The sequence below is a fragment of the Vigna unguiculata genome, chromosome 2, assembly GCF_037176805.1.
Source record: "Vigna unguiculata cultivar grain cowpea cultivar isolate G323 ecotype 2 chromosome 2, ASM3717680v1, whole genome shotgun sequence".
Classification (NCBI taxonomy): domain Eukaryota; kingdom Viridiplantae; phylum Streptophyta; class Magnoliopsida; order Fabales; family Fabaceae; genus Vigna; species Vigna unguiculata.
In genome coordinates, this window is record NC_140793.1 from 1,421,925 (window position 1) to 1,449,390 (window position 27,466).

The 27,466-nt window shown below is 37.2% G+C and overlaps 2 pseudogenes; one reads left to right on the top strand and one right to left on the bottom strand.

Moving 5' to 3' along the window:
* Positions 1-249: 249 nt before the first annotated feature.
* Positions 250-7,132, bottom strand: LOC146888192 (uncharacterized; annotated as a pseudogene).
* Positions 7,133-24,395: 17,263 nt separating this feature from the next.
* On the top strand, positions 24,396-27,065 carry LOC114173574 (uncharacterized; annotated as a pseudogene).
* The last annotated feature ends 401 nt before the right edge of the window (positions 27,066-27,466 follow it).

The following is a 27,466-nucleotide window of genomic DNA, read 5'->3' on the forward strand; positions in this document are numbered from 1 at the left end:
AATATAATGTGAAAAACGACGCTTTAAACTGACACTATTATCATTATATTATGACATTTTTAAATGTCACCAGTTTAATTAATTACAATTTATTCTGAGATTAATTACGTCATTATCAAATGTATCAAATGACGTAATTTTAATATTTAATTATTTATTCTTTTTTAATATTTTTTATACTTTCATAATTCGATAAAATTATTTTTTCATGATAATTTAAAATATATAAAAAATTATAACACTATCAAATAGAAATTGATAAACTAAATTGATTCATTGTCAATATAACATAACTACATCAAAGTACCAATTCAAGCATTTGGAAAAATAAAAAGACAACATTAAGAGTACCAAAATATTCAAGCATCTAAGAAAAAAAGACTACATTAAAAGTCCTAAGTCTAAGGTGTTTTGCTTCCACCACTTGATCCTAGTATTTCATGCGGAGATGGCACACCACTTTCAATATCTGGTGCCTGCAATGAAGAAATAATATAGTATATATGAGTAAGGGAAACTGAAATAAATTATGAGATCCACACAATAAGTTTAAGTAATTTACTAATGTAAATTATAACTCATTAATAGATGGACATACCAAACCAGCAACCATTGCAGCAACATGTTCTGAAACATCTTCTTTAGAAGCAATATAGGCAAGCAGTGTTTGCACTTGGTTCTTGACAATTGCAAGTTCATTTCAATCTTCACAAACTTGTCTTTGTCATGTGGTGAAGCTGCATTAGGTGAAGCAAAGTTGATTCCTCTTATTCTTGTAGTTGATTGCTGAAAAGCAAGAGTAGGACACGCGCCATACGAAAGTCCTCTAACCCGACCTAGATGCTCTTTTCCAAATATGACACCAATAGGATCATTTGGAGATATTTCAGATGCAGTTTCCGGATTTTTCAACATCAATTCATCAATTTTTTCCTGCATAAAAATAGGAATAATAATTCAACTTTAATTCATCAATTTTCAGTTTCCAATTTATTCTATCTCAAACACAACATTAACTCAAAATGGGATAAAACATGAACTACAGATCCTAGTATTTCATGAAGATTGAAGAAAATGATGAAGTGAGATATAAATACTTAATTTGTCGAGATGTTTGATGTTTGATTAAGAAAAAGATAAAAGTGTGTAACAAATTTATTAAAGCAATAATGTCTTTAATTAAGTATGCTTTGTAGTGGGTTTACTGTAACAAATCAGACACGTTGCTTACTTCTCAATTAGAGTATCAATCTACACTAATTAATATTCTCAATGCAATATGAATATTAGAGACCATGAGCATGCTAAACTAGAACTAAATCATATAACACTCCAAATCAAGACCCTCTAATTGTGTCTCATTGCTCCTAAATGGCCTAGTTCTAACGCAGTTCCCACCCTGTTTCCACAACCCATTCTCAAAATGTGATGGGGCAAATGTCCTAAGAGACACTTTGCCTTTGAACTTCTCTAATGAGTTGTCCAAGAGACAGTAATGAGCATGCTAAAACTAAATGAAAAATGAGTTTAAAAGCAGAACTTGCATGAAACCTAAATGGTGCCAATAAAACCAATCTGTGATAGTAGAAAAACAATGCAATTCAGTAACATCAAACATAATTCAATTCATGACTTTTAACATATTTATGTACTGATTTTGCTTTTGCAGATCCAAAAGATCCTAGCCTGAGGAAACTTGAAAATTCGTTTTTGCTTGGTCTAGACTTAGTTTTCACTTTTATTTATTCATCTCTTTGAATTTCAGTTCATTCCTCTAACCACCAAAGCAGAAATATTTCAGATGTAATGTAAATGCATCATGCAATGAGGATAGGAAAAGAATATGCTGAAAGAACTCAGGCAGATGCGGTTACTGCAGACAAAAACTGATGTAGAGTTTTACAACAGAAAAATGACAATGCAAAGATGGTCCTGAATGCTGTAGATGTGCCATTATGAAATCAATTCATGGATTAATCCAGCACAACACAAAATCAAATCTTGAACATCTGTAGAATATTTCAGATGTATCCACAGCACAACCCAAAATCAGAAATATTTCAGATGTATCCAGACAACCCAAAATCAATTCATGGATTCAAGAAAAGCATGTTATCATAACTCAACAGAAAAGCATGTTGTCATAACTTAATTAACAGAAAAGCATCCAAATTCAGTCATCTAATAATCCATATTTTAACAACTTAATGATATGAGTAAAGTTACCCCAATCTCCATAGCCTCGTCATTCACATAGGTGCCATTTTTTCTCTTATGAGTCACCTTCCACATTTCAGCTCTCCCAATATTCTTGCCAAGCTCCAATTTCTAATATTCAAAGAAAATAATTTAAGTCAAACATTAGAATATTACTAAATTGAGAACAAAATATCAAAAAAAAAAATACCAAATTTTCCCTTCTTCTTGATAAAGACATAGCACCACCCGTGTGAGGAATAATTTGCCTTTTCCTGATATCTCTATTTCTATTACCCATTTCCTACCAAATGAAAAGGAAATCAGTTTTATGGAAATTTAAATTGAGAATGTATGTAAATATACTAATTACAATTTGTTTACCATTGTTGAAGGCTTGAGACGATAATCAACAAAAAGAGCCCATTGATCCATGGTAATCTCATCGGGAACATTCTTGATGAGATCATTTCTACTAAGAAGGGGGTCATAAAACTCATTCCACAGCTTCCATATGTACTCCCTCCATAGTTTTCCAATTCTAGACATAACATCTCTTTTTGCCAAGTCCTCATTTATCTTGAAACAAAATCGAGGCTTCAAAGAATTCAAATGTTAGTCAATATTTATAATTTATATTTAATAGAAGAAATAACAATAGAGAGTTTAATTACCTTTAGACTTTCCCATACTTTGTCCTTGTAAGTATCTGGCACAGATGACCACCTTTCAAAACTTATAGGGAACAATATACAATTTGTTGCTAGTTGCCCACACACTCCAGCAAGAAGACCAAATGCTTCTCCAATTGGTTGATATTTATCATCATAATTCACAACCACACGTAATCCATTTGGCAAGTTGTGAGCATCCTTAACCTTGACCTTAAGATTTTTACTAACTCCATCTTCATCTGTAAAAATCAAATACATTAATTGGAACTTATTAATTGAAAACATTAACACAATATTAAATTTACCTATAGCATCCACAAACCAATAGTGGTTTGATTGTCTTCCTTTTTTGGGGATTATTACTACAGGTTCAGCTTCAGAATTGGGTTGAATATATTGAGATGTTGGTTGTGAAAATTCTGAAGATGGCTGCGAAGATTCAGAAGCTGGTTGTGAAGGTTCAAGTGGTTGTGCAGGTTCAGAAGTTGCATCTGCAGATTCAATTCCTTGCTCTCCAGGTTGAGTTGTTGGTTGGCCTAGTTGAATGCTTGCTTGTCCTTGTTGAGTAGATGGTTGTCTAGAGGTATCTTGCACATAATTTCCCACAGAATGTTCTGAACTGGATGAAATGTGTTCAATTTCAGGGGTACTTGGAACTGACTTTAGCAAGTTCCTAATCCTCTTCGGTCTAGGCATATCTGCACAAAAAACAAAAAATAAACCAATAAAAAAATTAATTAATAAGGTAAACATGTATTACTAATTTTTATACACTTTAACTTAGAAACAAGGTAAAAGTAAATAATTTATAACCAATACATGTTCCACCAAGTTCTATGACCTAGACTTATACCGAGTAATTATTATTACTCTAACATTGAATCATTTTCATTGTTACGGTTGTCCTCATTTAATAAGTCATCATCTTCATCGTCCCTAAAAAGTGCTAGTTGTTCAGAGTCACTAAAAAATTGATTTAAGTCTTGTTGTGGACATGTTTCAACTTCACAAACATCAATATCACCTTCTCCCATATCATAAAAGTCTCTTGGTTTGACATGGAGAGCAATGGCCCAATCCTTGTTGACCTCATCGTTGACATAATAGACCATTTCAGCTTGTGCAGCTTCAATGTATGGGTCATGATCCTCACGATCTCCAATGTGAATTAATCGTGAGAAATTTATACAAGTGAACCCCCATGCATCCTTTTTAAACCCTTTTTCTTGTGTGGTGTCAGCCCATTTACATTTGAACAATGTAACTTTAAATTTCCCATAGTAATTGAGCTCAATTATGTCTTCTAATTTTCCATAATATGCCAAATCTGCTTCTCTAATGTTATTGTCTGCACTACTTGCAACACATGATGTTGAAGAAGTTAAGAACACTCCACTAGAACAAGATCAGAGGCAAAAAAACGTTGGGGTTTCATCTTTGGAACAAAGGCTGCACCAGAAAATAGGAAATCTGATGAATATGAAGCATGGGAAGATGAAAATTATCTAGTAAAGTCTTGGCTTTTGGACTCCACGATGAAAGAAATCAGATTCCTCTTTATTCGCTTAGCTACGACAAAAGATATATGGGACACTGTGCAGTAAACATACTCAATCAACCAGGATGCATCCCGATCATATCAATTATATCGTGAGGTACTATCTACTCAACAAAATGGAGGATCTGTTATTACATATTTTTGTAAATTGCAAAGATTATGGTTGAAGTGTGATACTATCACAAATTGTACCATGGAATGTCCTAAAGATGTTGAAAAGTATAACAACATGATTAATTATCAATGAGTTTATGTCTTTTTGGTTGGCCTAGATACACATTTGGATGCAGTTCGTGGTCGTATCCTTGCTACCACTCCCCTTCCAAATGTTCAATTAGTTTATGCAACTGTTTGTGTTGAGGAAAATCGCCAAGAGGCTATACTTGATAGTGAGTCTATTATGGGGACTGCCTTTGTTGTTAAGAAATTTCCTAAAAAAGGAATACGCAAGTGTACGCACTACAATGGGGATAATCATGTCATGGAAACATGTTTTAAACTCCATGGCTACCCCGATTAGCATCCAAAAGGCAAAACTACTCCTAAAACTACATGTCCTTATTCACAACAACAAAATGGGGTGATTGAGAGAAAAATAGACATATATTAGAGGTGACAAGATCACTTTTGATAAATGGTAATGTCCCATCTCATTTGTGGGGTGAGGTTGTGAGATCTACAGTTTATTTGATTAATTAAACACCTTCTAGTGTGCTTAACTTTCGCAGGCCTTTAGATGTGTTGTCTGATCATTGTATCCTTCCTTTCATGGTCTCTTTACCCCCTCATATTTTTGGATGTGTTATATGTAAGACTCGAGGAATTTAAATAATCAAATAAATAATTATTTAATAAATGCGAGTAATGGGAGCCTTTATGGCATTAAATGTTAACTTTCATGACGTGGACAAGTACTAGCTCAAATGGTTGAGAGTACTTGGTTATGTTGAAAGGACTTAGGTTTGAGTCCTATGTGTGCCAACTGTGTGTTATTTAATTGTATTATTTTTATGATATGTTTGACCGTGATAAGAGAATATAAATTTATGGATTTATATAAATTTTCACGAGACACGAATTGTTTGAATTGGTTGTGCACTTTCTTGGACATTGGAGGGTTATGGGTTCGAACCTCGGCTTAAATTATAGTGGATTGGAGCTAGCTTAAGGGTTCATGTTGCCAACATCAAAAAGGCAATTCTAGCATTGTCTTGAGCAAAAATATCCAGGTTAGGGTAGTTCCACTTCGTGTCTTGATTTTAATTGTATGAATATGCATTGTATGGAATACTTGAAGTGTATGCCCTTGCCATTCCAGAGTTCTTTTCGTTTTCTTGATTTTTCCATAAGCCGCCTGGCGGTAGTTCATGTGCTGCCAAGCGACACATGCTGCAGAACCCAAATTCTGGGTTTCTTAATTAACCGCCTAGCAGTGTGACGTTATCCGCCAGGTGACGTGAACTGGTTTCTCCAGTTCGATGCCTTCTTGATTCTTCTGTGTTGTTGATGTTGCCTGGATGAATCTATGATGTATACTCGAGTGTATTTTGATGTGATGGGATAATTGCTAGTCATTTTATGATGATGGTATGAATCATGTATGAATTTAGGGTTATGGTTCATGTGGGAATCGGGGAATGAATCAACGTGATTCTGGTGATGAACAATAAGATGTTTATGAAATTAATATTAAATTAAACAAGCATGATTTCGGTGTGATGTTGAACATTAAAATTTTGTCAGAACGTATATTGGAAATTGGAACTGAGGGTTTTAGGGTGCGAGTAAGTGTTGGAAAATCTAGGATTTTCCTATAATTTGTATGCACCGACTGATGAGTGTATATTTTTGCCCTCATTTAATGTTTTATTTTGGGTATTTAATTGAATTTGTGTGCTTAAAGAGTGATTTAATTAACAATTCTGATAATTAGGCTGTTTGAGCTTGTGTGATAAAGATGTGTTAAAAAGTTATTTTTAGCTGCATAAATTATTTTTGGATATTTTAACGTTTGTTGATGCAGCTAAAGTTAAGATTGAGCTCATTCTAGGTGGGAAAATAAGTCTAAAATTAGCAAGTTCTGGAAAAATCACTTTTGGACCCCCTAAACTACATATACACTCCCCTTTTCCAAATGGGCTACAGAAAATCTACTTCTACACTCCTGCCTTTGTTTATTTTCACCCCTCTTTCCACTCATAAACTAATATCCACTCAGATCATGCCATGTGGCAATCCTCTACTTATTAAACTAACCAATCAGAAAATGGCACGTGTCATGATCCAACAACTCAAAATTCAACCAATGAAGTAGTGCCACGTCATCATCATCTTCTTCCCTTAAACCCTAGGCACCTTCATCCAACAACAGCCCAGCACCGTCAGCCATGGATCTCGTCGACAACACCTGCACCAGTCACGGGCACCACTGTACCTCCATCCTGCATGCACCATTCCCGAGCACACCTTCGTTAGAGTAGAAAGCGCATAATCTACACACAACTGTGAGAACCATTTTCGCGTAGCAGCCATGAGTCACAACGTGCAACTTCATCTCTACATCAGTTCACACACCAGAACAGCACTGCAACAACACCAACACGTGACCAAAGCGTGCCTACACCAGAGTGGCCATTGATTCCTCCATGAGATTCATCAGAACAGGGTAAAACGCAGTGCCTCCATCACTACTGCGAGCTTCCATCACAAATCCTTCACACTGCACCAACTAGAACGACAACCGCGACCACAACCTCCATCACACGAGAGCCACCATTGCTGCATCTGGAGCGCCGATGACTAGCAACACCTATAGTTCATCCACACCAGAAGACGAATGTATATTGGAACGCTGGCAGCATTACACCTGTGACACAATCCATGAAGGAGGCAGAAACCCTAATTTTGGGAGAGAGAAGGGAATGACACGTGTTAGTCTCTTATAGGGCAGTCAATGAGTCAAAGCTGGTCAAACTGGTCAAATATTCAAATCTGGTCAAAGACTAGTCAAACGAGAGTGGTTTAACTGTAAATATTGATATTTTGGATTTCCTAGCAAATTTGGACTACAAGATTGAAAATGGCTTACTTAGAAAATTAATGCAAATATTATTTGCTGATAATTTATTAGATATCTTTAAATAATTAATTTATTTAATTATATAATAAATTATTAATCAACTATATTTGTCAAATATTTTTAAAACTGACTATTTCTCCAAATATTTTTTTAATATTTATCTTTATCTTTATTTTAAAAGATATTTGAGAGGTTTTAGTAACCGAAAAGTCCAATCCAAGTCCTATATAAAGAGACCAAGTGAGAAGCAGAAAAAAAGCTCGACACTTCGAAATTTAGGAACCCTTAGGGGGGCCTAATTTCTTGCTTTCTTCTTCTATTTTTATTTTATTTTGTGTTTCATGGAGTGCTAAAATTTTTGGGTTGATTCTATTGTAATTTCATTATGGATTCTGAGGTTAGAATGAAATATTTTCTTTGTTCTTTTTAATATTGTTGAGGTTATCATTCATCTATGTCTTTTATCTTTGAATCACGTAAAAAGTAACGATTTTAAATCTATATGCATGTTGATCATATGAGTTCAAGGGTTTTTAAATTTAATTGAGACTTTACTTTGATTTTATTTAGAAACTTTCATGTGATTGAATGAGTTTTTACCAATAATTGAGACTTTACTTTGATTAAAGGTATTTACTCTAACTAAAATTAATTGAGACTTTACTTTGATTAATTAAGATTTTTATTTGGTGAGGAGATAAAAGAGTAGACATGATTAGGCATAGTAAAATTTGATTGAGACTGTACTTTGGTTGAATTTACTGTGGATAATCTAAAAGTTCTCACTTTTAATTGAGACTGTACTTTGGTTAATATGCAAAGGCAGGGGTGTAGAAGTATATTTTCTGTAGCCCATTTGGAAAAGGGGGTGCATAAGTGATTTTTCTAGAACTTGCTAATTTTAGACTTATTTAAAAGGTGTTCTGTAACTTCAATCAATTTATTTTCCCACCTAGAATGAGCTTAATCTTAACTTCAACTGCATCAACAAACGTTAAAATATCCAAAAATAATTTATGCAGCTAAAAATCACTTTTTAACACATTTTTATCGCACAAGCTCAAACAGCCTAATTATCAAAATTGTTAATTAAATCACTTTTTAAGCACACAAATTCAATTAAATACCTAGAATAAAACATTAAATGGGGGCAAAAATACGCACTCATCAGCGACATATCAAGCGTAGGCAGTCATGTGGATTTTTGCTCGTGTTGTGTTCTGGTGTTCTAGGTGTGGTTATCTGGAAACTTAGCGCGGGATTTTAGGAAATGAACATAAAATGTGAGGATGAAACCTTACATGACGAATAATTAATGATATGTGTGGATGGACAATAAATGGGTTAATATGCATGTAAGGAAATGTTTGGTGTGTAACTGTGATGTTGATACTTGCCTATTTGGACGGTTTTATGTAATAGTTGTGATGTCAATTTAAGTAGAGTGAGACCTATTCCATTTAGTATATGAATGAGGATATAATGGAGTGCATGAGGGGTGAATGGGAGTATGACTTTATTTTGGAAGCTATAAATTGTATGGTATGATAAATTAATCATAGTGTGATGACTAAATAGTTGTAAGGGTGCTAAGTTTTATGTGTTGCGTGTTTGAGGTCATGAGAACCTGTTCCAAAGTGCAAAAACTAGTAGCATTTGCGCTACTGGTATGGCGCCTGGCGATGTGGGACGAGTCGCTAAGCGATATTGATACGAAATAGTGGCAGTGGCCACTGGACTTGAAGGGCGCCTGGCGATAGGGAAGGGTTCGCCAGGCGGAGTTCATTGACAGAAACACTAGAAGGGAGTGTCACCTGGCGACACAAGGAGACTACCAAGCGGTCTGGAACAAAGTTCCGCCTAGCGACACGAGAGGTGCGCCAAACGATTTTGGGTGCAGAGTTGGATCGTGAGGAGGATTTCTACACAACTTTGGATGGAGGTAATGATGTGATGCTTTGATGGGGGGTCAGTTTCAAGTGTAACTTGTATTGGGGTAACACGTGGCCACTCGAGGTTGTAGCCTGGTGGTTTTGGAACTCCAGTGGAGTGTGCGATATCGTGACTCGTACGGTGGGGTTCTGGAAGATTTCCCTCTTCAATGTAACTGATTGAGTTTGGTAGTCTAGGGACAAATACGGAATGTGGTTCGTATTGGGGAAATCCACTTGGTGTCACGGATCGTGGCCGTGGCAAATTATTTCTACGTGTGGACTATTAGGTGGTGGCCTATAGTCGGAGAGGCGAGTAGTTGAGTAGTGGGGTGCTAACACGAGTCATGGTTTTAAATGCTTTACTATTGCATGTTGTAATTTTATTGTAATTGAGGTCACCCTATCTATGTGTGTTTGGCGATGATCATGTAACTCGTTACATGGGAGTAGATGTGATGTAGGTTAGCAGGTGGATGCTTAGACGCAGAGTGGAGCCAACCGGGGATTTTTACTTAATAATGTTTATGGAATATTTTGTAATGGATTTTATGAAAAATTTATGTTTGTAATAATTGAACGCCATATGGATTCTAGTTATAATTGGCATGTTGAAGTAGATTTAAATTTCCCGCATTTTTGGGAAAGTACTTCTTAATAAATGCAATTTTATTACTAATTTCTATTTTAATATGCAAATAAGTAATTTTTGGCTAGGACGTTAGATTATATATGTTCACTTACACCCACATCAACGTAAAAAAGTTGAAGAACGAGCTTTAAAATGTGTTTTTGTTGGGTATGGATCAACTAAAAAAGGCTATCGTGCTTACCATCCACCATCAAAGAAATTTTATATCTCTATGGATGTGACATTTAATGAGCATAGTTTTTTATGTTGATTCTATACTTCAGGGTGGCAATGAAAGTGAAGTGCATAATTATGAGTTAGTATGTTTGATATCCTAGATATAAAATTATACTGTAAAGATAAATTATCGTTTGAGGATCATTCTGCAGGAAGTGAGCCAATCCTAAATATGGAAACTTCTCCTTTGGATAATACAGTGCCTTCTAATCCTAACCAATTGGCTTAATCTTCTCCACAGGTTCGACTTGACTCTTTAGAGGTACCTTCTGATCCTATATATGATAATACTAATGTAGTTGAAACTAATCATGAAATTGTTTCGATTGATCCTACCCTTGATGATACTAATTTAGACGAAAATGATCATGAAATTGATCCTTGTATGCATGAGACCACCAACACATCAAACATTGAGTATACTACTATCCAGTATAATCTTCCACCCCGTTTTAACCGTGGTCAACCTCTAGCTAAATATAAACCAGACCTCCAAGCCAAAGTTAAATATCCCATTAGTAAATATGTGTCATCTCATGGGTTATCCCAATCATATGTGTAAGACCCACAAAATTTAAATAATTAAATAAATAATTATTAATAAATGTGGGTAGTAGAAGCCTTTATGGAATTAAATTCTGATTGGTATGATGTGGAAAAGTACTAGCTCAAGTGGTTGAGAGTACTTTGGTTGTGTGAGAGGGCTTAGGTTCAAGTCCTAAGTATGCCATTTGTGTGTTATTTAATTTTTATTGTTTTAATAATATGAATGTGCGTGTTAATTAAGAATATAATATTTGAATTATATTAGTTGGCATGAAATAGGAATTGGCATGATGGTTTGGTATTGACTTGGCAATTGCATGGTTATGGGTTCAAGCCTTGGGGGAACCTAAATTAAACTTTGTTTTTGCTAATGTTAGATTTGGATGGAATGGGAAGGGTTAATGAAAACCCTCTAGCAGCCAAGGGTGGCTGTAAAACAGCCCATAATGGGATAATGAATGGCAATTAACCACCAATTAAGTTGCATTTTCATTTTGCATTATTGACCTAACTTTAAAGCACCATTTAAAAGGCAAAATTAGAGTATTAGGAAAGGTTTTGGCAAGGTTGAAATTTTATCAGAAACATAGCACGAAATTGAGAGTTTTGGTAAGTGTTGGGTGAGGTTTTGGGTCTGAGTTGGTAGAAGAGCAAGAAGGATATTAGCGAACAAGGAGGAGATAGCGAATTTATCAAATTAAGCAAAGAATCCAGGTTAGGGGAGTTCCACTTCGTTCTTAATATTGATTATATGATTGTGCTTTTAAATAGATGACTGTATGATGTTGTGCTGCCATGATTCGCTTTAAAATCTCGCGTTTCTGGAAATTTCCAAAAACCGCTTGGCGCGTTGGAGACCCGCCAGGCGACACATGTCACAGAACCCAATTCTGGGTTTTTCCCTATGCACCGCCTAGCGGCGTTGTATGTACCGCCAGGCGACACGTACTGGTTGGGCCAATGCTCTCGTTTTTGTTGCGTGCTGAGAGATTGTACTGATTGAATTGTGTCCTGGTACAAAAATATAAAATTGTTATGCGGTTATGTGTTTGTGGAACTGAGATTGAATGTATGTGTGATGTGTTATTGAATTGTGAATGAACTTGGGAATTTAGGGTTCATGTTGGAGTTAAAAATGAATAAGCATGATCTGTATTTTGATGAGAGCATTGTTTTGGATGAAAGGATGTTAAAATGGAAAATCTATGAATTATGCGTGAAGTGTGCACGTGAAATCATGATAGGACAAATGTTGGTAAAATAGTTGGGGGTGTTTTGTAATCATGACTAAAATTAAGAGTGGGTATGAATATAATTACATAGAGAATAAAGGAGGTTGAAACAAGTGAAAGGGGTTAGTGAAATATAGTGTAGGGACTATTTTAAATACTTTGTGGTATGTGATAAACTGTAATTCTCGTATGTATGCTAATGTGATGATGGGAAGGTTTTCACTGAATTAATAATGTTGTGTAAGGAAATAAGATAAGGACCATCGTTATGTGAATTTTGTAATTAGGGTACGGGGTGATGCAAATTGGATAATTTTTGCATTAGCCTAATAGTAAGATAAGGAATGTACAGTAGAATGTGTAATTTGGTTGAGGGGATTGGCTTGTATGAAGAAGATTGATACTTGGAAAGTGGGCTATATTGCATGCTTCACTGTTTGGGTGGTGTAAGGGATATATGCTATATCGAAAAATTATTGGTTCCATGATTAAATTGTATGGATGTTAAAGTAGCAATAGAACCTTGCTTGGAGTGCCATAATTATACTATCAATTGGTGTGTTGTATGATTGAGATTCTTTGGGGATTTGTTCAAGTGCCAAGAAACCAGTAGCATTGCGCTACTGGTATGGCGCCTAGCGGCATGGCCGAGCCGCCAGGCGGACGGAACATAAATCAGTGACAATAGTCACAGTGCGAGCAGGGCGCCTGGCGGTAGGGATGGTTCTGCCAGGCGGAATGGTGCAACAGTAGCCTTGATGGTGCGTGGCCCCTTGCGGCAGGCTGGAGGTCCGCTAGGCGGTGACGGTGCAGCAAATTTCCTGATGGTGCTTGGTGCCTAGCGGTGTGAGATGCCTGCCAGGCGGTCTGGACCTATATTCCGTCTAGCGGCGTGTGATGCGCGCCAAACGGTTTTGGTCCAGTGATGGTCCGCGATGAAGAGTTTCTACACAACTTTAGGTGATGTTCATGATGCGAGGTTTTGGCTGGGGGCCCAATTACGAGTGCATCTTGTATTGGGGTAACGCGTGACCACTCTAGGTTGTAGCCTGGTGGTTTAGGAAGTCCAGTGGAGTGTGCGAGTTGTGGCTCGTACGACGAGGTTTGAGTGATTGCCCTCTTCAGTGCATTCAAATAGAGTTTTGGAAGTTTGTGTAAGACCCGAGAAAATTAAATAGTTATTTAAATAATTATTTAATTATGGCGGGTAATAGAAACATTTAAAACAATTAATGTGAGGAACTATGACATGGAAAAGTACTAGCTCATGTGGTTGACAGTACTTTGATTGTGTGAGAGGACTTGAGTTCGAGTCCTATGTGTGCCATTTTGTGTTATTTAAATTATGAATTTTTATGCTATATACCGGAATGCATGATGTGGGCACATAACCTTAGAATGGATGGAATTAACAATTGTGAATTGGTTGAATTGGTTGTGCACTTGAGCTGCTAATTGATGGGTTATGGGTTCAAGTCTTGCTAAGAATCAAATTAAACTTCCTTTTTAGGGCACTTTTATTTTTGCATGGAATTTGAAAAGGGCAGCTTAACTTAGTTGTCTAAGGGGCTGAAAAATCATATTGATGATCCACTGAATAGCTATTAAACCCCATTTAAGGTAATTTTCGTTTAGGAAAGTTAATGAGTGAATAGATTACTCATAAGCCAAAAAGAGAGAGTGAATTAGTGAAAGGAGAGGTGTTGTGGTACGTGGAAGACTTGGACAGAAGGTTCTGGTGAATTGGGACTGAAAGCAGAGGGAAAGTGAGGAGAAGAAACTAGCGTGGGAGTGTGAGCAAGGGCAAAGGAGATTTTGATTGGAGCACACTCACACCAATTCGAAATTTGAAGCAATTTCCAGGTTAAGGGAGTTGTTTTCGGTCTTTTGTGATTGTAATTGAATAATTGTACAATGCCTTGAATTATAGCATGATTCCTGTATCGTTTCTGCACTATTTGATTGGAGTTTCTGGATTTTTCCAGAAACTGCCTGGCGGTTCATCCCCTACCGCCAGGCGGCACATCAGGTTTGCTATGTTGTTCTTGATTTGGCATGATCCGCCTGGCGGCGATGAATTTCTGCCAGGCGGCGCGACTCTGTTCGCGTTTTATTTTCGTGGTTTTGATGTTGTATGTATGAGAGCCAGTATGGGTTCTGAAATTTATTTGTATAGCTTTTATTGGATACCTTGTTGGTCTAAAATCAATTGAAATTCAGAGTATGGTAAAGTCCTAGGTATACTCGTGCATGAATCGAATCGGGTTATTCGAGAGGGTAAAGATCGAGAGGCCTATATGAATTGAATTAAGGTCAGGAAACTAGTCAATTATATATGTATTGTTATATCTCGAGAGTATAAGTGATGGGAATGAAAACTGGTAAAAGGGTGGACCTTGTCGCAGGTGTGAATAAGCCTGGTTAGTGCAGGCACTGATGCTCCGCCTGGCGGCAAGCAAAGCGCCGCCAGGCGATAGCGCGGTCAGGAGGCAGTTCTGCGAGATTTTGGAAATAGAAACTGAGGGAGGATTTGGAGTGTGTGAGGTCCACGATAATTTGGTAACATAGAAAGGGACGACGTACTATGGTGATTAACTGTGAGGATGGTAGTTTATGGTGTTGAATGGATTATCAAAGGAGGAAAGGGAGAAGGGAAAATTTTAGTTAAGAGATCCTGGTTGGAAGCCTAGTATTTGTTTACGTGTGACTGGATAGGTACTGAATAAGACTTACTTATGCTAGGTGACAATTGGGGATATATGCACTAGGGGATGATAATTGGTCATGTTATTTATTGCATAGGATTAAAGTTATAGGTACTGGAGGAAAATTGTGGTTGAGTATGATTATGCATGAGGAATTATGGAAAAAGTATTCTAAGAATAAGGGAAGTAAAGCTTTGGCTATTACAGTGTAGTATACTTGGTAGTGTGAGGGAAGATATTGAATTGTTGACTATGTTAATGCTCAGGTACTGTGAAAACTTAAATCGATGGTTTGGCCATTGTAAAGTTTAGGTGCTTGATATTTATGATAGTTGTAGACTAACAATAATGTGCATTCCATAGAGGAGTCTTTATTTGGGCGCTTGGAATGGAGCCACGTAGCAAATTAGATTGATTGAGGTGTTAAAAACTAAAGACGTTCTACTACTGATACAGCGCCTGGCGGCACGGGTAGGTGCGCCAGGCGATGGGACTAGCGTCAGTGGTCCCTGTATTGTTTCATCGCCTGGCGGCACGGTGTGCTCCGCCAGGCGGTGACGAGAAAGTAGTGGGTCTGAGAGGACGCTGGCGCCTGGCGGTTAGTGAATACCGCAGGCGGTCTTGAGCAATTTCACCTGGCGGCGTGTGGGCAGAGCCAGGCGGAGATGCTGCTGTCTTTTGTTTTCTTGGTGTGTTGTTTGAGCTATGATGCTACACTTGGATTGGGAGATGCTGTGCCATGAGCGGGTAGGTTCATGGATGGTGGTTAACATGTGATGATATGAGCGGGGAGGTTCATATCCAGTTACTCTCACGTGGGGATACGAGCGAGGTAGGTTCGTATGTTCCGTGCTCACGTTGAGAGATGCCACGTGCGGGGAGGTACGGGGCTGGTGGATCACATATGTTGGACTACGGGCGGGCAAGTCCGTAGAGCAGGACTGCGAGCGGGGAGGTTCGTAGAGCAGGACTACGAGCGGGGAGGTTCGTAGAGGCAAGACCACGAGCGGGCAGGTTCGTGTGAGCATCATGTTCCCGAGTCCAAGGCTAACCATTTATATGATTGGAGGGCTTTAAAGCCTTGGGGGTTAAGGTCTTGGCCAAGAAATAAGTAGAATTAATAAGATGGGTATATGATGTCATCTTATTTTTTTACATACCTGTTATTCTATTTTCACAGCTCACCCTTTCTTGTTTGTGTGTTTGTGTATGGCGATGATCGTGTGATTCGTTACACGGGAGCAGATATTGATACAGGTGGAGCTGATGATATCCAGCCGACGGAGTGAGGGCTAGCTTTGAGGATTAGAGCTAGGGTTTTTCCCTCGTGTATTTATTATGTTTTATTATGAACATGAAATTTTGGAAATTTGTAACACTCTGATGTTTATGTTATGAGTTTTGGCACGCTCTTTTAATGAATTTAAAATTTTCTCGCGTTGGGATTTTTATCGAGATGACTTTTAATATAATTATTTCTTTTATTATTTATTTTTAAGTAATATTCCCTAGGGATGTTACAGTCTGGAACAACTACAAACTTATGTTTGTTTTGGGGAGCTCCACTTGGTGTCACGGTGAGATGTTGTGGCAAAGTTATTCCCACGTGTGGACTATCAGGTCGTGGCCTGTAGTCGGAGGGGTGAGTAGACACTCGTGCAGCAGAGGATGGAAGATAGGCCGATAGGTCGACTGGGGCTCCCTACGGGACCCGAACTAAGCATGTTCGATCAAAGGGTGAGCTTCCTCGAAAGCCTCCTTCGAACAGCACCGACCCAAGCGGTCAAACGAAACCCCGATAGGGTATAAGTGACACGCGTTGTCAAAAGGAATGCCCCTACAGGGCTTTACAATAACTTAGCTAAAAATAGCTTTCCAATGTCGATAGGCCGATGAGCCGATAGGCCGACCGAGGCTCCCTACGGGACCCTAACCAAGCCTGTTCGATCAAAGGGCGAGCTTCCTCGAAAGCCCCGTTCGAACAGCACCGACCCAAGTGGTCCAACGAAACCCCGATAGGGTATAAGTGACACGCGATGTCAAAAGGAACGCCCCTACATGGCTTTACAATAACTTAGCTAAAAATAGCTTTTCAATGCCGATAGGCCGATGGGTCGATAGGCCGATCGAGGCTCCCTACGGGACCCGAACCAAGCTTGTTCGATCAAGGGGTGAGCTTTCTCTAAAGCCCCGTTCGAACAGCATCGACCCAAGCGGTCAAACGAAACTCTGATAGGGTATAAGTGACACGCGCTGTCAAAAGGAACGCCCCTATAGGACTTTACAATAACAGCTAAAAATTGCTTTCCAATGCCGACCGACCGACCAAAGCGGTCAAACAAAACCCCGATAGGGTATAAGTGACACACGCTGTCAAAAGGAACACCCCTACAGGGCTTTACAATAACTTAGCTAAAAATAGCTTTTCAATGATGGTCGACCAACCGATGCTCCTTACGGGACCCGAACCTAGCTTGTTCGATCAAGGGGTGAGCTTTCTCGAAAGCCCCATTTGAACAGCACTGACCCAAGCGGTCAAACGGAACTGCGATAGGGTATAAGTGACACGCGCTGTCAAAACGAACGCCTCTACGCGAGCTACTTAACAAATAAATAACCAAAGTGAGGCAAACACGTAAGCTGATCGTCATCAACAAAGAATCCTATCATTTCATTATGCCTCGATTGGGCTTTTTGATAAACCCTTTTCACTTCATCTCTAACATTGCTCAAGGCTTGGGGGGCTTGTGTACAGTATGGCCTATCGTCGGACCATCGGTCAGGCAGACCGAGGACCATCGGTCAGGCGGACCCTCATTTATGAAGACAACCGACAGGACGCACGACCCATCGGTTGTGCGGCCACTCCAAAACCTGGATCAATAATCAGGTTTAAAACGCAATTGGGCCATGATTAAGAAACCCTAATCACAGGCCCAAACCAAAAACTATAAATAGAAACCCAAGGTAAGTTGGTTAGCACCTTCAACTCGCATTTTATTACAGCATTGACTGCTACCTACCGATCAGTCTTAAACTGACTTAAGTATCGGAACCTTTTAGACAGGTACCCCGATCGCCCGACCAGCCAAATGAGAGGAGAGAAGACGCTAAGCAAGAGAAAGAACTATATAAGCTCATTAAGGAGGACAAAGGACAAAGGACTCAAGGGTAATTTGAGTGTTGGAAGTAGGTGCTTGGTCCCTACACCCGAAACAGTTTGCATTTATTCATTCCTAATTTCTTACTTTTATATAGTCCATCCTTACACATATATTTATATATTATTGAACATATATATAATTTTGTCGTACAACATTTTTATATTGTTATTAGTTAATTAGTTTTGATTTTCTATATATTTATAATGGTTATATTTATACGTTCACAATTTATTATATTAGATACATTATTATTTGTAATAATATTTTTTAATAATTTTAAAATATTTATAATATAATACATTGATTAATGAAATTATTGCATTGAAAATTTTTCCTTTTCTGTATGTTATAATTCACACACTAACAAGCAATAATTGAAGAATTGATTCTCATGAAGAGATGTGTACTATTTTTCCTTAATTTTATTATTTTTCATAAATTGGATTTTTTTACTGATAAAGATCTTAATGAGGCACAGTTTTTTGATTTTTTCCCCATGTAGCACACTTTTTCCAAAATATTCCCCGGATAGCATACTGTGCACAATATTTACATGCATAGCACAATTTTATTTTACTTTGAGAATTCGGTTTCCGGGCAACCGAATTCTAAATTCAATTTTGCAATTTTTTTTTCTCGTACCAGTCTGAATTGGGTCCCTAGGGACCCGAATTCTGTACTGGTTTTTTTTTTAATGATGGAAACATAAAGTTTTTTTAAAATAAATATAATTAATTTTTATTTTTTTTATCAATAAAATAGAAATAATTAAATAAATTATTTAATATATAATGTTTAATGTGGTGTTGTATTATTTATTTTTTAATGTTTATTAAATATTTTAAATTAAAAAATTTGTTTGAAGTATGAATTATTTTTTATTTATATATTTGTATTTTGATTTGTTTATCAGAATTTTATTGATAAAATATTTATTTTTACACAAAAATAAATAATGTAAAATTTATTGTTAGAATTTATAGTAGGTATTAAGTTTAAGGAAAATGATATATTAACATCCATTTATTGAGAACTTCACTCACAACTTGACGTTTTATTGTCACTTTCTTTTTTTTTTAATTCTTTTCAATTTTCACGTTGGTTTTCTTTGGAAGCATGCGAAAAGAGAAAAAACAAAAGGTGGAAATGCAAATTGGAAGGGAAAAAGCAGAAAGTGTGAAAGGATGTGTGAAACCACTGTGCAGTATTTTTGCTTACCCATGGATACATAAGTGCTAACCTATGGTATACATTTTGAACATGTGTGAAAGGATGTACAAAACTTATTTCAATCTTCACTCTCTTCATTATCAGTGGGGAGTATATGTTGGTGAGTCAAGGAATACAATATTTGTAATTTAATTAACAACATATGAATTCATTCCCGATGTGCCAACCCGTGACTTAATAAATGGTAACCCAGGTGCAATGTTTTGCACATGAATTTTTTCTTTCTTCAATAACTTCAATAGTGGCACTTTCATGCCTTGAGTTCATATGATAAAGTTAAATCTTCATACTCATATTCCTTCAAGTGAATCTAGTTTGCCCCTATTTGTTGTTTGGAAAAGGAAACTAAAGGTGTATATATTTCTTCTTCACTACCAGTGTGCAGTATTTTTGGTTACCCATTGGTACATAAGTGCTAACCTGTAGTATACATTTTGAACATGTGTGAAAGGATGTACAAAACTTATTTCAATCTTCACTCTCGTGGGGAGTATATGTTGGTGAGTTAAGGAATAAAATTTTTGTAATTTAATTAACAACATATGAATTCATTCCCTATGTGTCAACCCGTGACTTAATAAATGGTAACCCAAGTGCAATGTTTTGCACATGAACTTCAATAGTGGCACTTTCATGCCTTGAGAAGTGTGACAACTTTGTTCATATTTAGTTTTCTTTTATATGTTTTAACATTGTACTTTAAGATGGTTGAACTTGTTCACTTTATCTAAAGAAGTTGTTGTTCACTATTTAGCAATGAAGCATTTGGAATGATTAAGTTCTTGCATTACTGATATGCGAATTTGTGTTAAACATGACAAACTCTTACAAACACATAAAGACAACCTAATACATATGTAATACAATATTAAAGTACATATTTGTCCTTTTAATCACCGTAGTGGTGTCCAGTTCCACACCGAGGTCGACGCCTGTTTCTGGTGGGGTTCCTCCTATGCACTTCAGGTCTAGGTTCTTCAACCTGTGAAGGTGGTCGTTCATGTTCCTCATCAGGTTCATGATCATCATTTGCAGCAGATGATGATGCTTGTGTGTAAGGATTGTGGACGTAGTAAACTGAGTCTTGTTGTGGTTGATGCAAACCTTCAAAGAAATTTAGACTTTGGGAATATGTATGCAACCACGGTTGTGCAAAAGGTGGAGTTTTATCATAAGTTGCAAACATACTTGGTATGCCTAGTTCTGAGTTTGGTGAAATTGAATTCCTTATTCCCTCCATACCTTGTGGTGGAGGAGGAGTGTTTAAGTCATGCGTAGTTTGTGGTGGTAGAGGGACATTTGTCGATGTTGATTGACGATGCATTCTAGGATCATTTAACATTTATGGAACTGACAAATATAAAAATGAGTTTGAAGTATACCATGACATGTACTCCATTGTGTGTTGAAGTGGCCCAAGCATCGGTACTTCAGTCAACGTAAGGTCACGCTGGTTATTCCATACCTATATCCATTGCGCATGTCTAGTAACCTAGTTCTCATCTTGTCGCCCCCTCATGTCTACTTTATGTAAATGATCAAGGTTGTTGGGTTCTTCAGGGATGTCCTGTGATAGGCGAAATTGTAACTTGACCCTGTTGGACTGGTGTCATTCGACAATGGCAAAACAAATTAAACTTGTGCATGATATCCATATTGCTTGGTCACGATATGCTCCAACATCAATTATAGAGCCCAATCCCTCATAAGGAACTCAAATAAACTACAACAATCATTGAAAATGTCAATCATTAAGTTACAACCATTTATCGGTACACAAATCTATAATGTTACCTGATTTTGTTGCATGTGATCTATCCTTGCTCGGTATCCGACTAAATCATTGTGGGGGACATTTCTGTAGTTCAATACTCGACCGTCGCTCCATTGGCGAACTAGTGGGAAAGTTGGTGGAACTCTTGAAATGGGTGCAAGAAAAGGCATGTGAAACCATGCCCATGATTGTAACAACGAAGCACATCTACCCATAGTCCTTGCACGTGCATCGGTTGCTCTGCACATCTCTCTGTACAAGACAGCCAAACACGCTGAACCCCAACTATATCTACTGGTTCTTCGAAGATTACTCAAGTAGTTCAAGTACATTAAATGTACTTTATTTCCAGTTTTATCTGGCATTAAAACACCACCTATCATTCCTAATATATAGGCCCTAGCATGTGTATGAATGACCTCAATACTAGAATTTTCATCTATAGGCAACAAATTATCCCTTAACCATTTAAGTTTTATCATAGAACCGACAATGGATTCCCCCTTTACTGGTGTTAAACCTAATAAGTTATCACACATCTCGTCCCAATCCAACATAGTTGGACCAATGATAGGATGTCCGTCAACACAAAGACCCAATTGAAGTGACACATCTTCCAAGGTTATGGTGCATTCTCCAGTTGGAAAGTGAAATGTGTGTGTTTCAGGCCTCCATCTTTCAACCAAGGCAGTGACTAAACAATGGTCAACCTTTAGATGTCGCAATTTAGCCACACCGCCAAACCCTGCTTCTTGTATTACAGGCACAATACTTGGATGAGGTTCTGGCATTGAGTGACAATAAGACAACACAATGCTCCCTTCCGTGTCCTAAACCAAAAAAAGAAAAAGATGTGATTATTTTTAATAATTACGTGTGTAAATTAAAAATGCAATTAACATACCCGAGCAGAAATGTATGTGGCCCTGTGTTGTTGTGGTTTCCATAACAACATCTTGATAAACTCTTTGTAGATTTGATGACGATAACTTGAATTGAAAACAACAACATTCAACATTTATAGACGACTCAAGACTTGCCAAGGGAAAAGTTAGCCGTTGGATTACACAAACGAATCACATTCCTTACACGTTTTTTGCACAACATGATGGTGACTAAAGCCTGTCGATGTTGGTGACTAAAGCCTGCATGATGGTGACTAAAGTCTGCATGAGGTTGACTAAAGCCTGCATGATGGTGACTACACAGTGTAGAGACCTTTTCAGAACTATGGCCCAAACAACGAAATATTTGTGAATACCAACATATTTTATTTAATTTTACATAAATTAGGTTTAGAATAGGTGCTCAGTACTAATAAAGGGTCATTAATGTGAATCTAACAAGGGATTAATGTGCAAGGACAATTTGTGCTTAGTTGTAAAAGAAGGTGTACACCGAATTCAAGTGAATGACTTTGTAAATTTTATTTCTTGTGTTAATGACAATAGTGTCTTATGGAATTGAATCAATGACAGAAGTTTAAGATACGATAACAAATATTAAACCGTAGATAATGTCCTTCAAAAACAGGTACTTAGTACTTCAATAAAAGTTCCATTACACACAAATACTTTTTTTACATTGCACACACTTAAGTCTTTATTGGAAATTAAGTACCAATGACAAACATTACAACACATAATTTAAAGACTTCCATAAACACATAACGAACTAAGCCTTAATCATCGACATTACTAGTTGCAGTTGAGGTTGTTGCATCCAAATTGTCACCTTCAGCAGGATGTAAGGTCACGGAAAGCTTCATTGGGAGATCATGTGGGAGTGGAAGGAAGAAGACAACCATGTCGCGAACATCATCATTCTTAATGAGCTTAATTGTTTCATACTGATCCCAACGTCTTAACACAGGCTTGTGAAACCATACATCTTTGACTCTTCTTCCTTGACTGCAGCAACGATAGCTTGCAATTTCTTCTTTCAACATTTGTAAATTCATAGTAGTTGACACATAAAAAGCACAATTAATGCGACCTTCGTAGTTAACAGCAACAAGAAAACTATTGTGAATGTCATTTTCGTGATGGAGCACCATCTTTGTTTTGGTAATAAGCAGTTATGGTTGTGAACTGAACGACCTAATAATTTATAAGCGGATTGGTTACTTCATGGTCAAAAAAAAATGTTGACCCTTGCAATAAAGTGGGTTCACGTGATAAAGTAAAGTGGGATAAAGTCTTATTAGAATTCATCGTGCAGTGTGTATATGAACTGTGTATGTGATGTTGCTTTCACATGATGACATTGACTAGAGCATACTACTCATCAGGTGCAGTGCTTTTTATTATAACCTGACATATCACATGCGAAATAATTAAAGTTGTAACACATAATAAAGATCACTACAAAACAAACCACTATCAAAAAGTCATTGGTTGATCAGCAAAGTGGATCTAAATCTTGTGCGTTCGATTTGTCTACTTTGAATCTAAACCATTAACATAAACAAACAAAAATTGTCATTGTTGTATCCCACACTGAGCCAATCAGGCTATAAATAATGCCCTTCATAAATTCATTCATCAATCTAATCAAGTCAGTGCGATATCACTCCTACCCCTCAATGACATCTACAGCATTCACTGTGTTGGTGTACTACAATGGCAGCATCTATGCTGAAGATAACTATTCTGATACATACATTAGCTCCAACACGGCATGGGTGACCATAATAAATACTATGATGCTGTCCCAACTTAAGCAAGCAATCCTCAAGGAATTCAATGGTGCAACGTTGGACGACTATGAAGTCGACTTACGTTACAGGTTACCGATCTTCATATCGGGCGACATTATGCACTATCGATCTTGTACGATGTGTGGAGATGACAATGTTGAGTCCATTTTTTACATGGGAACGACAAAAGCATGTCATCTTTCAGTTGAGATAATGGCCTTTATTACAACAAAGCATAGAAGTGCAATCCCTGACGAAGTTTATTTTGAATTTTCTAATAACTTCAACATGTCCCTCAACTTAGATTGAGGTTTATATTTTCTTATTTAAAGTATGTAATTTTATTTATTACGTTCTTTTTCATCATATGTTTATGCAACTTTTAATTTCAATGAATTTGAACTTACATAATGGGGATGATGAAATGCTAATCTCTTATAAAATGTTCTCAAGTCACATGCTAACATCGAAGGTCGTGCCCGTCACATGGGTTCATAATAATTTGTGCCACTCACATGGGTACATACGAAGTCGTGTGAATCACATGAGTACATAAAAGCTCGTGCCACTCACATGATAACATTAAATCTCGTCAAGTCACATGTTCATATAGAAAGTCACATGATAACTTTAATTTCGGTATAAAAGACTACCATCACTTTCTAAAGTCACAATCTTAATCTTGCAATTTCTCTGCACTCTGAAAAATCATCGAAAGTTAGGTTCAACTACAACCTAAGATGGAAGGGTCAATGTTTGTCTGTGTATACGACGATGGAGAAATTGCTAGTGACGCTCAAACTAGTGCCTACTTTGCATCTGCAAAGACAATCATGATCCGCATCCATAGAGGTTTCGGCTTATCCAAACTTATTCGCATAATAATGGAGAAAGCAAATAGAGATCCAAGGGATGGAGTTTCAGTTATTCACTTTAAATTTCCGACTAAAGTTTGTGGCCAACATGTGACATACACAACCACTCAGATCCAAGATGACGACGACTTGGATGGCGCTTTCGACATGATACAAGTCACCCCAACTGTTACATCTATTGAACTCTGCATCACCTACAACTCAGGTACGAGACCTTCTGAAAATATTTCTTTAACACATTTTGATGCGCAACATCCACATCCAAACACTGAACCACAACAACTATTTGACCTTAACATTACTTACCTAGGGGATTGGGGAAATGATATACAATCATATACCGAACTATTAACCGGTCCGTCTACCTCAAATATTTTTCAAACTCCCGCACATCACAACACCCAAAGGTCCTCTCCTCCAGTTATGGTAGAAGTTGAAAACCTAGGTCTACCTCCAGCATCCTTAGACGCATTTAATGAAGATGAGGACAATATATTTTTTTATGAACATGATGACCATGACCAAACACTAGATGTCCACCCCATACAACAACAAGACCCTCACCCTCAGACACATGTCCCCTATAACCCACCACAACACTTCCAATTATATGAGGAATACAACCCAAGCCCACACCAAGAATTCCCAAACGCATATGACCACCACACAATGTTGAATGACAACATTGACCACGATGTTGGTACACTGACCCAAGGAATGAGGTTCCAAACAAAGGAACAACTTCTAGATGCTTTAAATAGGTACCACATAACAAACCATTGCACCTACAAAAAGACACACTCAAACACCACAAGGTTGAGGGTGCAATGTGTACAACAGTTGTGTCCTTGGAAATGTCAGGCAATATTACGTACAAGGGACCAAGTGTGGGAAATTAGAAAAGTTGAAGGTGTGCACACATGTGCCACACAACTCATAACACAAGACCACAGACACCTGTGCTCAAGAATAATTTTTCAACACGTAAGACAAATGGTGGAGTCAAACCCATCCACACCAATTGCAACAATAATTTCTTCCATCCATACCTCTATGGGATATAACACAACCTACAGAAAGGCATGGTTGGCGAAACAACAAGTAATTGAAGATGTGTACGGAAACTGGGAACAATCATACAACTGATTGTCGTGCCTACTACAAGCCATGCAAACTTATTTGTCTGGATTTGTATACAAGTTGAAAACCAGTCCAATTATAGATAGGGATGACGTCCTACAAAACCAACAACACTTTCGAAGGGTGTTCTGGACATTCAAACCATGCATTGATGGCTTCTCATTTTGCAAACCAATAGTCCAAGTCAATGGGACTTTCCTTTACAGAAGGTATAGGGGCACCATTCTAGTAGCTGTTGCACAAGATGGGAGAAATAACATTTTCCCCATCGCATTTGCTATAGTAGAGGGTGAAACCGCTGAAGCTTGGTTTTTTTTCCTTAAAAACCTAAGGATACACATTACGCCTCAACAGAATTTATGCTTAATGTCAGACCGCCATAATTCCATACAAGTGTTTTGTATTCGACACATTGCACAAAATTTTACAAAAGGATTCAAGAATACAACTCTAAAAAGGACCTCATCAACATGGGTAAGTTATTACATGTAAATATGTCCTTTTCATTTTTTGGCTGTCAATTATCCACACCCAATATTAACTCAAATTATTCTTAAAATTATATTTGCAGCGTACGCATTGACGGAGCCACGTTGTAACTACTACTACAACATCATTAGAGAAGACAACTCAGAAGCAGCAGCTTGGGTTGACCAAATTCCAAGGGAACAATGGTGTCTTGCATATGATCAAGGAAGAAGGTGGGGTCACGTAACAACAAATTTGGCTGAAGTAATAAATTTTTTCTTGAAGAAGACAAGAAATTTGCCAATTTCATCCATAGTATTGGCCACGTACACCAGGTGCAACACATACTTTACCAAAAGAGGTAGACAAATAACTGCAATGCTTAGTGCTGGTCATGTGTATTCTGAATATGCGATGAACTTCCCACAAAATGCGGACTCCAAGTCCAACACGCACCACGTCGTTGAATTTGATAGAAATACTACAAGATTTAGAGTGGAGGAGATGGTCAATCCCAGAGAGGTTCGTCCGGCAGGAAAATTTGTAGTCAGGTTAGATGAAAGGTGGTGCGATTGTGGAAAGTTTCAAAAACTACATCTACCATGTTCACATGTTATTGCAGCTTGCAAGCATGCACATCACGACTTCAGCATGTACATAAGTCCACATTACAGGTTGGATGTCATTGTCAAAGTATATGACAATTTATTTGGCGAGTTAAGACATGAAGAATATTGGCCACCATACCAAAGGCCACAGGTTTGGCCTCATCCTGCCACAAAAAGGACTGAGAAGGGTCGTCCTAAATCAAGTAGAATTAGGACTGAGATGGACATTAGGGAAGGAAGACAATCAAGAAAGTGTTCCTATTATAGAACTGAAGGACACATAAGAAATCATTGTCCTAATAACCCTGCACTTTCATGATCTGCATCAAACCACTTAGTTTATGTTGTACTTTGATTTGTCTTTGATAAATATAAACTTCATTCCATTCAATAGCACATCTTTTCTTATTATCTTTTATTCTTACTTATTTTACATAAACCAAAAACATATAAAAAATTAATTTCATATACAATAATAAAATCGTTTTAAATTATTTTAATTATTTCCTTCATTTCTAAATTAATTTAGACAAATTTACAATGTTTAAAATATAAAATTTTTAACAATTATCCAAAATTAAAAGAAGCTTATAATTCCAATTTTGGTTAACACATATTACAAAAAAAAAATTCATACTTCACAAATTATGAAACAAAATTTAAAATTAAATTGAATTTTATATTTTGAAATTACACATAAAATCACTTACTATACAATAC